The following is a 14,259-nucleotide window of genomic DNA, read 5'->3' as shown; positions in this document are numbered from 1 at the left end:
AACAGTTTGTAAATCTCAACCTAGATCAATGAGGTTGGCTATACACTTCATAAACCTATTCTCTTCCCCATTTACATTCAAATCTCATGAAATAATCACAATAGCAAGAGAATCAAATTCAACAACAATTTTACACAGACTTAAAAGTCTCAATAGCTACAATCTTGATCATATTGCCCATAGCTCTGACTCGAATGTAAAACCGAATCCCACTTTGTGACAAAAACCCCTAATCTAGATTCCCACATCATCCCTTATCAATCCTCCACATCCAATCTCCCCTGGACACCCATTAGTAGAACCATCAATATTTAATTTGACCCAACTAGAAATAGGCCTTACCCAAGCAATATTCCTCCAAACCTTCCTCCCACAAACCAATTCCTCACCATCATAAGCATGTCTCACTTTATCCTCATATTTTAGAATAGCATGAACTGAAATATCATTCCTATCAAAACTAGTACCAATCATCCTTTTGTTTCACCAGTGCCGAAGAAACCAACAAGTAATGCCGAAAATTTTGCTCCAAACACCAGCCCCTTTCAAATTCTAAATTAACCATACATCCTTATTACAGTTAAAGAAAGCATTTTTGTCATAGATGTGTGACTTTTTTATCTCAGATGTTTCTCCAAAAACTTTTTTCTCAAATTTTCTTCTTTTGGCTTGGACTTGTACCATTTTAAGTTTCAAAAACATTGAGTCTATTCAATTTCTTCCTCCTCCTCCTCCTCCTCTTCTCTTTTAGTTTTTTTAATTTCTAAAATTGTTTTTTCATCTTTCATCCTTCTTTTTTTTTTCTTGATTTTTTAAGGAATTTTTGTCCCTAATAAAAAGCTGTTAATACCCTGTTTAAGTATATACTTGTGGGTAGTATATTCCAACAAAATAGCTTAAACTATTTCATTAAATACATCCTAAACTTTATATATGTGTTATATCTTTTAATATCTCTAACAGAAAGGTCCTCATTCACTTTTATAAATACCCACCTCTTTGGCTACTCTGCTCTCATGTTCCAAAACGTGATGCGCTAGTTTGGAAAAGAAAGTGAAAAATTCCTGATGGTTTGTATGTAAGGTAAATTTTTACATTTTTTTTTAAATTTAGTCTCTCTTTGTAGCCTGCTGCAGGTAATATAAGTTAGAGATATAATTTAGGTACTTTAATCTAACTTATTATCATCATTAGAAAATAGTATTGCATGTTTCCAAAAATAATATCTATTAATTAAAATTATATTGATATAAATATTATTGATTAATTTATCCTTCTATTCGATATTAAATTTTGATTCAATTAGGCCATCTTGTCAACATACATACATACATACATACATAAGCCAACATCTATATTTAAAAGTTTTAGTAAATAAGTGGTTCAGTTTAAATAAATGTGTCTAAACTTTTAAAAGGAAAAATAAAACTTTGGATCCCCACTTTGTTTTGAGTTTTAAATAGTTTCATGTACTTTTTTTTAATATTCTTACACTTTTATTTTTCAGAGTTTTAGGGATCTATAACAAAAATTTAAAAAAAATGCAATGTTAAAAAAATAGAGAATATTATTGAAGAACTTTTGAAAGAATTTAATATCTAATAATGAATTTAAATAATTAAACATTAACAATTAATAAATAAAACTATTATTTAAATTTTAATAAATATTCAATCCGTTCAAGTCTTTATTGAATATTAAATTCTTTCATGAGTCTTTCATTTATATACTCCCTTATTTTGTCGTTTTTGAAAGAAATCATCTTTTTGTATATCAGATTTTCAACTATTTTCAAGACCAAATAACTTGTAAAATCATCAATATGTAAAAATTGCAAAAAAATCTTAAATATTATAATATGATTTTAAAATTTTTAGGTTCCGTACAATGCATTGTCTACCTTACTCAACCTTGCAATTAGTAGTTAATATATTAATCCGATTTTGAATATCAACCACCCAACCAAAAAAGAGACCTCAAATAAATGTAATCCAATGCACACCTCTCGGCAATGATGGATCCAAAATATAATAAGTTAGTGATGACATAATTTATACTTAAAATAAATATTAATATTTTTATTAAAATAATTTAAAATATCTGGTAAATAATATGAAGGGTATAATTTAATAGAATAAATAAATACTAAAAAACAATGTATAAAACATAAAATTATAATAAGATTAAAAAAACTCCCTTTATATAAACATCTTTTTCTATCTATTAGAATTTAGAACCACGTCTTTTTTATATTCGTTGACTAAAAGCTATCCACTTTTTTTATATGGTAGAAATTTTTGTGATAAAAATTTGTATAAACAAATTATTTTTTAAAATTATTACTTTTCCATTCTAAAACGTTTGTTATTTAAGATCATAGCACATAGACAACATTTTAGGTTATAAATTTTCCAATGGACAAGTGAAATTTTTTAAAATATATGAGGGGAGCAATTGAAATTTTTGAAAGGAGGTAACTAAAAAGTTACTATAACATTAAACCAACTAAAATTTTTTAAATATTATGGTTCAGAGGGAGTATATAAATTTAGAGAAATTAGATTCTGAAAACTCATAAGATTAGAACATACTTTCATATTTAAAAAATATTTATACATCATCCATTAATAACATTTTCATATTAATCATAAAATTTGAACAGGCAATCTTTTAAATTATGAACTGACTCAGTATTTGTCGGAGGGTTCTTTAACCTCCTCAAGAAGCTTCACGGCAAATGGGACAATATAATTCGCCCACAGCCAAGAACAGCACAGCCCCTCCTGCCGACATTCAATCATTAGGGAATGATGATTGATTCTCGTGCACGTGTCATGGGCCAAGGAGGAAGGCCTGAAGCAGACTGTCGGGCTGAGATGTAGCGGACGGCTGTGGAAGCCCATGTGGAAGATTCCAGAATTAGAGAACCGGGAAGGAAAGTACAAGGCCACAATGTGAGGAAACGAGTGGGGCGTGCTGATGACAAATAGAATCTTTCCCTCTGACGTTTCTCTGTCCTCTGGCACTCCTCTGCATATTCTATTGGGATTATTGCCTATTCATTACTCCCTCCGGTTCCATTTATAAGTCTAATTTTAGAAGGTGTATTTGGTCCCATTTACAAGTCACGGTGGGTCTTTTTAGGTAATATTTGAGAGGTATTTCTAAAATTACCCTTCATGAGAGAGAAAAAGTAACAAGACATTACTTTTTAGATTTATTATATAGGGGCATGTTTGGAATTTTACTTACTTTTATTCTTTGTACTTTTATTGTATTGGTATTGATGAGGTTGGTAGAAATGACTTATAAATAAGACCGGGGGAGTATGTTGTTTAATCTTGCCGTATAATTGCACTGATGATTGCTATTCAACATATAAAATAAACAACTCATTTCCAGTATGACTATCTGTTCTTGGCTGTGACACTGTGTGTCAGCTCTCTCTCTCTCTCTCTCTCTCTAGTTTTCAGTTTATTAAAAAAACATTTATTATAGAAGTACAATATATTTTTAAGGAATCCGTCCTCCACCTATTTTATTTTAAACTTTAAATTAAAGGCAAATTGTCATTTCTTCATCAAAAAATTAATATGTCAAACAAGTCTTTAGAAACTACATAATAATTATCACATTTTATGATATTCTCTCCATTAAAAAATGTAAGACATTTTTTAAAAAATTGAATGTTAAAAAATATAAAGCATTTTTAATCTTTCAAGAGTAGTCATTGTCTTTTTTTTACAAGCGCTCCTATTGATAGTGACTTTATATTTATTATAGAGTATTTAATAGTAGTAAATATAAAAAGATAGGGTTAATTTGAAAGTAGGTAACTACTTTATTGAAGGATGAGATTTAGTAAAAATGCTTTACATTTTTAAATAAAGGGAGTACTTCTTTGTTATTTGTATATTTCAAGGGTATTTTTTATTCACTTTTCCTTAATAATTATTTATCCATTATCATGGTGCAAATATTTATTTAGTCATTTATAATTTCTAATCAATGTATGTTCATTTTAATTAATTAATGCATCATTTGCCATTTTCAATAGTTTCATATGGGGAGATGATTCTCATCTTCCTTTTCTATCCTCTTTTCATCCTCTTCCTTTTCTAACCCCAAGATGAATATTATGGATGGTTTGAATTTAATGCTTTATAAAATAATTATTTTTATTTTGTTTCATTGCAATTTTCAACAGTTCAAATTAAATTTTAGCAATTTTTTATTTGATTATTTATATGCTTTATAATTTAACATTTTAAGAATAATTTTATGAAAAAAATAAAATATAAACCATCCAAATCTTGATCTCATTGTTAGAAAAGAAAAAGAAGGAGAAGAGGAGGTAATCATCTCCCGTTAGATGTGCTCATATGAATCATCTATGTAAGTATGTTTGCATGTATGTATGTATTAAAGTGGGTTTACTTTTTTTTCCCCTTTCTGGATTCTATTTGTCTCCTAAATTTAGAAAATAAAAATGAAATAAAATAAATTGAGTTGATCAAAATAAAAGTTGTTGAATTTTTTTATTATTGCTTACAGGTGTCCTTCTATTAAAGACAATCATGTTCGAATACAATGAGGCACCAAATATGGACACCTTTTTTAACAGGATTCTAAGTTGTTGGTAAAAGTTGATTGAGTTAGTGTGATTGTCAAAACAGATTAAAAGCATGTTTGAGTAACCTTTAAAAGCACATTCAAACCACATGTATAATATATTTTTGTCAAATCTAACAAATAGTTGAATCTCTCATATGATTTTTTGTTAGATGTAAATTGAAAACAATACACACACTTAAGTTGATTGATTTAGCCCAATTGAGCGCACTAAAATGATGAATTTAAGTCACAAGTTTTGAACACCCAAAAGAGTGATTTTGCCCTTAACTATTCAAGGTTAATACATTGGTGAGCTAAACATAATTTATCCCACTTCATAAGAGTGGATTTTTTTTTTTAAAAAAGAACCGAGCACATTAATTGAAAAATACAATATAAAATTAATTTCAGTATTGAATTTGATTAATGAAAATTAATTCTCGAAACATTATTAAAAACTACTAGTTCCCACACAAAGTTATTACTTGACAATATTTTAATGAATTTGACGTAAAGGGGGTCAGGTATATATGTTCGACCAAATGTGCCTGTACGGCCCATTTGTGGGCTGATCAACAGCGTGTAACTAAGCTTTGTACCTTCAAGTCATTTGACCTGTCTTTCAATTTCAAAAAAAGAAAAATGTATATATGTTTGTCAGTATATAGAAGTGAGGGGCTCAATGACCAAAACGGTGTGTTTCGGTCAATGTACCGAATCTGCACCATTCAACTATAAAAGTTCGGCGTATAGGTTATTGAGAATGTTTTTATTTTTTTACAAACACTTAACTGATTCCTATGAGAAAATGTGATACACGCACGAGTTCCTAGTGGCGTTGTGGCAAAGTCACATTGTGATGAGGGTGGGCAAATGCATCCCTTTATTTTGGAAAAAATTACAAGTATAATATGTAAATTTTGCAATTTTACACCCTCATTTTTATATTTTGTACCCTTTAAAATAAATAAAAAATATTCAAGCTTAAAAGCTTATTAAATATGTTAAATTTTAATGATCAAAATAAGATATGAAAAATATATTTACATGTGTAATATAATTTTCTAAAAAAATATGATTAATCTATTTATATAATTAATTACAATTTTAGTCTTAGTATAACTATTATTTTTAATTATTCAAAATTTTATTTTAAAAATTATTAATTTTTAAATTAAAACATCTTGCATCCCTGTGTCTGCCACTGTACATCCATTACACTTATGTATCCACCCTTTTTTATTTCACTTGAAGTTAGAATTCACGTCTTGTTTGGCTAAAAAAAGAAACAAAGTGTTTGGGCTAAATATGAAACGTCGCTCAAATAGGTCACGAGGCTAGTTGGGTTGAGTAATCGAAGCATCAGGCCCAATATAAACAAAAGAGGCCGGCCCCAAAGCTCAATAAAGTCTACAACAAATAAACATGCCGAAATCCCGTCAGCTTCAAATATCAGACCGTTGACACGAGGACACGATCCTAAGTAATGCCGAAACTTACGCCTGAGTAGTTCGGTGAAATGGGATGGTTATCAAAATGGAGAGACCATGTCATAAGTTTTGCAAGATTCCTGATTCTTCGGTATAACGTGTTAAGTCTCAAAGAAAAGGCTTTTGCTATTTGACACTATAAATAGAAAGAAGAAAACTGAGAAAGCTAGTCAATACTTAATCAAAACTCGCATATTTTACATTCATTAGCTCTTTTTTCAGTTCTTAGTTTTTAGTTTGTAATTTTTACATTTCAATAAAATTGTACACTTATTCTACCAACGCCTTTTATCTTTTTACATCCGAGCGAACTGTGGTAAGGGAACTCAAGACCCTTTTTGTTATCTATTGAGACCCAACATCTCTGTCACGCTTAATATTTGTTATTCAACCACGAACAATTTGTGGCACGCCTAGTGGGACCTGTGTAATAAAGATGGAAAGGACTCGAAAAGACAAAAGAATTAATAAAATAGGTGCTGGTTCTCACGAACCAGAACGGATCTCTACGCACGCAGGATTAGAACACTTATTGCCTGATGTTGGAGCAACTGAACATCGTGAGCACGTAGTGTTGGTGACAATAGGTAGTAGTAGCATGAGCCCTGGCTCCAAGTCAGGAAGTGGCCAACCCAACCCACTGATCATATTCAACAGACCTGTGGCAGAAGTACTACGAGGAATTCAAGACCGAATGGATAAGCAGCTGAAAGAGAACTAAAGGTTCTTTGAAATATCCCTGAAAACATCAGAATGTAGGGAGAAGGAATGACAGCAGATCATGATGCAAGCTCTGCATGAAGGCATGAAGAATATAGCCACATCATTGAGAGGCACCCATCTAGAAGCAGGCTCAAGTGTAGGGCCATTTAGAGGGCAACAAGCTAGAGTTAATATAGGTGCTGGCCATCGGGGCCGCACACTTGATCCTGGCACGAGTGGCCTAGGGGGCACGGCGGTGATCCCGGAATGTTCGATTGAGCCTCAAAACCAACTAGTGAACATAGAGGCCCTAAGGGACGCCATTCAAGATATATATGGACCAGGGCTGAGGCCAATCGGCCACCCTACCTTCTCAAAACCTTATCTAGAGTATATAGACAGGGACAACCCATACCCTCGGGGGTACAGGATCCTTGACTTCACATTGTTCTCAGAAGACAAGATACAGTTAACCCTGGAGCACATTGGGAGGTTCACAATCCAGTACGGCGAAATTGCTAATTATGAGAACTTCGCTAACTTGAAGCTGAGGTTGTTTCTAAATACTCTCATGGGTCCGGCATTCATATGGTATACGTCGTTGCCTCGTAACTCAATCATCAGCTGGATGGAGATGGAATAGAAGTTCCATATCCAGTTCTATAAAGCAGAGCTAGAAGTCAACATAGCAGAACTCTGCAAGCTCACACAATAGGTTGGAGAGATAGCAGACCAATACATGGTAAGGTTCAAACATCTGAGAAGCAGGTGCCATGTGTCACTTTTAAAAATTGAGTTTGTCAAACTAGCACAGGCAGGACTAGATATAAAGCTCCGAAAGAAATTCCAGGGGATGAAATTTTGAGATTTCTATGAGTTTGAGGTCAAGGTATGGGGTTATGAGGAATTACTCAAAGAAGAGGACCATTACTGATGGACTACAGCCGGGACCTATTTTGGGGACCTAGACATAGTGGTAACGGAACTGAAGAATGCTGGTAATTACACATGCCTAGCTCTGGTAAAGAAGGTCAGAGAACTGCCCAAAAGATCAAACACAATCTAGTACACCTTTGATACTACTAAAATAGAGGAAATTTTTGACTTCCTCATCAAGGAAAACTTCATCTCCCTGCCCATAAATCATAAGATTCCTTTGAAGGAAGAACAGAGAGGAAAGGAATACTGTAAGTATCATTACTCGTGGAGCCACAACATTAAGGTGTGCTGGGGATTCAAGAACGTCGTCCAAGACCAGATCAATAAGGGAGTTCTAAAATTCCCTAAGGAAGAATCTATGTGGTAAATGAGGACCCGTTTTCCCCATTTGTTACAGTTAACATGGTGGAGATAACCTCTGGCAAATGATGGCTCAAGAAAAGTGATGGTAAGCAGAAGGATGGGAGACCTTGGAATGTCTGGAACAGGGGTGAAGTGACTTAAAGAAATTCTAAGACAGTATGGGACCACCTAGGGAAGCCTATGAGCTGGTCCAATAAGAACAGGTCTTCTAAATGGGACATAGGCCTAAAGGGGCAGAACATGAAAAGCCCGGATGGCTCCGAAGTAGTTTGGGACCACTTGGGAAAAACCTAGAACGAAGATAATCAACAGAAAAGGAAGAAAAATGACAAATGACCCTCAGGATGGGATGTTGGCCCAGGGGAATTAGTGATAATAGAATTAGATGGATCTAAGGTGGTTTGGGACCGCTTATGGGAACAATCTAGAAAATTTGACTTCTTTGTAAAGTACTCAGCATCCCCTAGATTAGGCGAAGCATTCACGGGGACACCAACGGGCTGGGATGTAGGCCCTAATAGCCTATCGTTACCACTATTAACGTTGTCAAAAAAGAGCACAGAGCTTCCTTCAAAACCAAAAGCCGCTAAGGGCTCGGGTAGGTTCGTTACACCACCTGGCGACGTGTCGCTTCTAAAATGGAGAGTTGTGAGGCACAAGAAGTTCCCAACTGCCTTGACAAGAACCTAGAAGTGACGTCTTCAACGAAAGCGGGCTACACAAAGGTACCTCGAACAACAAAAAATTGAAGTATAGGAGGCTAGCAAGTTCAAAAGGAAGTCCATAGAGGATCAGGACGAAGAAAGTGAGGCTGAAAATCAGAAAAATGGGACCATTCATGTTGGAGAGATACTGCTCAACCTCTGCTGCGTGGTCTCGTTAACACTACCTTCTCAATTCTGGTCTGCCACCGATAATACCCAGGGCCAGCAGAAATAAAACTCCTCAGGGCCAACACAGACGAGCCCATATCAGTATTGTCCAATGGAGCTAAGAGAAGAAGAGGAGTATGAGCCTATAAGCACATGGGCACAGAAAGAAGAGATGGCAAAGCCCGTCTACCAAATCACTTTACAAGCGATGGAATGAAAACCAAAGCGAGTCATCCTAGAGAAACCTAGCATGAAGATGACTCAACACCTGAAGCCTTTATACATTAGGGCACATTTCGATAGGAGACCAATGACTAAGGTCCTCGGTGACAATGGCTCGGTGATGAACATTCTGCCAACTCGCATGATGATCAAGATGGGACGAGAAAAGCATGATTTGATTTTTATCCATGAAAGTGACTTCAGAATTCAGTCAACTTTTGAGAAATTAAGTTTAAGGGTTTGAGTTCATATGGGCCAAGCCTGCTTGTTTTACACCTCTAGTATATGTATATAAAACCTATTTACCAATGAGATTATGGTATTGATAGATTGAGACTAGAATCCGTGTTTTTTTAGGATGCCAGTCATCTATTTGACAAGTGAACAGTTTTGTTATTTTATTATCCAAAATGGGTTTAACGTCAAGAACTTAAAATCTCCATTCCCACACGTAATATGATTCAACAAACAAATGAAAATAAAGGCAGGAGATGGGAGATTTTATCGATTTATAAATAATTGGAAAGTGGGCTTATGTAAAATCTGAGAACTAATATAAAAACTTAGGATTAATATTCCCGTACGATGTACGAGGGTATAAAATCTAGTCATTAATAATATTACAATATAACATAATTTAAATTCCTATAATTAATCAAGTATATATATTTTGAAAATTGAAAATTTATTAATATAGAAAATTGTTAGAATAGAAAGGGCCGGATGAGAAGAAAAACAGAACAGAGATGGGTAGTAAAGTGTTCGTCTGCAAACTGTGGCGAAGGAGGGGGGCTTTATAGGAATAAAAAATGACAGTCTCCTCCACTCCGTCGGCTCAAGTCACGAACAAGCCGGGTGTGTGTAGTCAATTTATAAACTTAGGTTTCACGGCACAAACCGACGAAACCACCACTTCTTTTTACCTGGCACTTGTACTTCCCAGCAACTATACTAAATTAGAACTTGAAGGGACCACTTTGTTTTTTCTTACTTCTGCCCTCTAAGCAATAATAAATCATATGAGACATAGGACTATATGAAAAACTGACTCAAAAGAACTTCAGCTTAATTTAATGTTTAGTTTTTTTTATTAAAAAAATTGAGTTAAGTAACTCATAATCTGGTTTGGTCTTAATATAACCTAAAGCTGAATAAGACCAGGTCCAGTAAGATGAGAAGACTGGTCTCGATCTTGTTTAATATCTCACTTTTTTCCTCTTTCATTCAGGAGGTAGCAATTTATTTCAACATAATCAAATCAATTAACATAATAAAATTACTTATAGTCAAATAAAATTTATCACAACAATAATAATTATAAATTCACAACAATATTCAATAACAACAAAAAGTATTTCAGTTACAACATAAATTATTCAAATTAAACAATATTTAACAAAAGTAAATAACTTTTAACATGTCTAAAGTCCATTATATCAAGTTAACAATAAATTTCATCAATAAAAGGAGAAGACTGAGATTGGTCAATGTTAGAATTTTGCTTAATATTTATGACTTTACAAGTATAAAACACAAAAAATACTAATTATTATTATAAATTAACTTATTATAATAATAATTAATAAATTAATTATAGTTATATTAAATGAATTTATAGGACTGAATCGAATTAAGTGGTCCAGATATTTGGTCTCTTATCCAGTCCAATTTAAAAAAATAACATGATCTTTTTAATTTTTTTATTTTTAAAAGCTTAATTTTTATATGAACTGAATAGGATTAGATTTGTCTTGTATTGAGCTGTATCATATTGAATTGAAGGATTTTTGTGCAGCCCTAATGGAACGTAGGAAGAAAACACGCCACACGGAGTTCAGGTGGGGTCCACGTAAACAAATCTCCATCAAGTTTTCATTTTCGTTGGAAGCGTCATCGGAACTTTATTCTTAACCCCCCAAATAAATTAAATTTACACTATATACCACAGCAAACTTAATTTAATTTATTTCTATTTTATTTTTTATTTCGTATATAGTGTAAATTAAGTTTCGATGATGCTTCCCTTTTCTTAACCTCTTTCTCACATTAACGAAACAATTTAATGTTAATAAAATTGCTATTTTTTTTTGTAGTGATTCAAATTACCTCTGAATCTATAATTCAGCATCTAAATTATATATTAAACCTATAAATTATGTTGATGAATTTATCCTTCTATATATTTTTGGATGAAATCTTTCTATATTAAATTTTGATTCTGTTAGGTCTTCTTCTTCTAAATATATATTTTTGGGGATTAGTATTGAAGGTGTTTAGAGCATAGGTATTAGAGTATCTACTAACATAATAAATCAATATGTTCCAATCTTTGTGAAACAAAAAACCGAACATCTTCTATTACATATTATTGGGATGTGTAATGAAGTGAACTCCATTAGATTCCTGACCAATAACTCCAATGAATCCAATCAGAAGGCAAATGATATCACATCCATAATCCGACAAAGACAGTCAAGGTGGTTGTAGACAATTAGTATTAAATGTGCTTGATCGAAAAAATAGAATTAATCATTGTATGAAAACCCGAATCAGATCAGCCGATTCAACCCGTGAATTGGTGACTTGGTCTCTTTTTCGGTTTGGGTTTCCTCATAAATCGACCAGCCACTGACCTGGTGTGACCCAAGGTCAACCTGGGATAACTCGTCTAACCCAGCAAAGTTGCTGAGTCAACCAAGTCACTTTTTTGGTTTTTATTTTTTTTTTAAATTGTAAAAACTAAAAAAAAAGTGAAAATTCAACTTGAAAATTAAAGAAGCAAGGCAAGGGAGGGCAAGACAATTAAACTAGATTTCACCATTTGTGGTTTAAATTTCGAATGGAGAGCCTTAATTGTAAATTTAAACTTGGAAGATTCAATATTCTTCTAAATGAATTGTGCTTTAATTGTTTTAATATTTCATTATTTGATGTTGTTCATTTTGTTTGATTGTTACTTAACATTTATGAATTATAATTGTTATTGTTGATGATTTTATTGTTAGTGATTATTAGTTTTAAATTTTTTAATGATTGAAGGGTTATAAATTGTAATGGTAAGAATGAATATTTAGAAAGTTATATTTATTATTGTTAGACTTTTAGGTGGTTGTAATTCTATAATTATTATTGTATTTGTATCTTGTATTAGAGATTAATTTTAAAGTTGGTTGAATGTTTTCATGATTAATGTCTTTTTATTTAAATTATATTATTTTAATCATGACAATTTGCCCTTTGAGTTGACCTTTAGTTCAACTTCGATTGAACCACTAACCTGTAACTTATTCGCTTGATTGGTTTAATGACTGGTTTTCAATACCTTGGAATTAAGAGTGTTCTGTTATGACGCGTGGAGTGTTCTGTTATGACGTGGATTAGTATTATAGGTGTTCTTGTGTTCTGTTAAGACGTGGTCTCGTGACTCACGTCTCAATGCCCATTTCCACCAGTTCATGTGGAGCTACTGTTCTTAGCTACACCGATATTCAAAATAGCCAAATGCTAGACTTTCTGAGAATTTTCCTTTGAACCATTTCATTCAGGAATAAGGAAACCTCCAAAAAAAAAAGTTATTGAAATGTTCTCGTTCAGCATTTAGAAATGGTACAATTCTATTTCTATTATTAATAAAAATAAACTTTGACCATTTGTTAGTAAAAGAGAACTCAAAAATTATAGAAAATATCTTATAAAATTATAAATAAATAGCTTAAGCTTGATCAATTTCTATTACAAACTATTGCTATTAACTACCTGCAATCATCACTATTAGTCTATTTTTTAATTTTAAAATTATTTTTAACCTAACATAACTAAACAAATTTTTAATTTGTTTTGTTTTGAACAAGAATTATAAAAATCATATTATAAAAAAGTTTTTTAAAATAAAAAATATTAACAGAAACCAAATAGGCCCTACACACCTCATTCTTATAGTATTGATCAGCTCATTTTTATTTATTTTTTATGAAAATTCTATATGTATAAAAAATATTTAGAAGACAACTTAATTATATAATTTTTTTGGGTTATAAAAATTATGTAATTAATTCTAAAGTCATATAATCATTTAATAAAAATATAAAAGCTATTAGTTTTATTTTTTTAACAGGAAAAATTTAATGGTTTTAACTTTTAGGGATTAAAAAATCTGGTTGATCTAAATATAAGGATTTAATTAAAATAAAATAAACTGTAAAAACCTGATTCAAAATTAAATAAAACGGAAAGAAATTGTAGATATATTTTCTCAAACCTTACTCTCCCACATTGGACTATGGCATTTGGTGGGCGATATAAATGCATCCAATTGACATGAACGTGATTCCTTCGAAACCAAACCGTGTGGAAATATGGTGGTTCTCCTTTTTGTTCTATTGTGGCCAGATGTTCCTTCACTTTTATTATCTCCTTTGACCAGTGTACTCTCACTAGCTCTATGGAATTCTTCAGATTTCATTCCAAATTAAAGGCCAGCACGTGCTTGGCATGAGGGAACCAGACCCCTAGCTCTTATATAATACTATATCATGTCTTCATACTCACGCTCAAATCTTCATCTTCTCTCCTCTTCTTATCAGTTTGAGCTCCAGCTACTGCTTCCCTCGCCCATTTCTTCTTACTTACCACCTTTACTGCTCTGCATAGACGTTCAATATAAAATTTTCTCTCTCTCTCTTCTTGCTGAATCCATTTCTGTACTTGATTGGCAGAGATGGTGCATCGAGCGGCTGAAGCTCTAATGTTGTTTGTGATGATCATCTTCAACTCAGTCGTGTCATTGCTGAGGAAGCTCTGCACGTGGTTGTTACCATCATCGGAGGGTGAGAACGAGAATGATCTGCACGGAATGGAAGGAAACAATAGTCAGAGTCTGCCGCTGGTGAGTTTTCTTGCTGAGGAAATGTCTGGTTTAGTTAGTAGATTCCCTTTTACCATGCACAGCTAAGAGCTTAAACACTTTCCTTTCACCATTTTTTTGAATCGGGGAGATACGTAGCCATCTTTTGTAAGGCTTTGTTTTCTCTGCGTAAAGTGAGAATGGTGTGGGTTTC

The sequence above is a fragment of the Prosopis cineraria genome, unplaced genomic scaffold, assembly GCF_029017545.1.
Source record: "Prosopis cineraria cultivar Desert tree isolate PC_DT_omini unplaced genomic scaffold, ASM2901754v1 PC7, whole genome shotgun sequence".
NCBI classification, from domain to species: domain Eukaryota; kingdom Viridiplantae; phylum Streptophyta; class Magnoliopsida; order Fabales; family Fabaceae; genus Prosopis; species Prosopis cineraria.
This window is presented reverse-complemented; position numbering follows the sequence as displayed.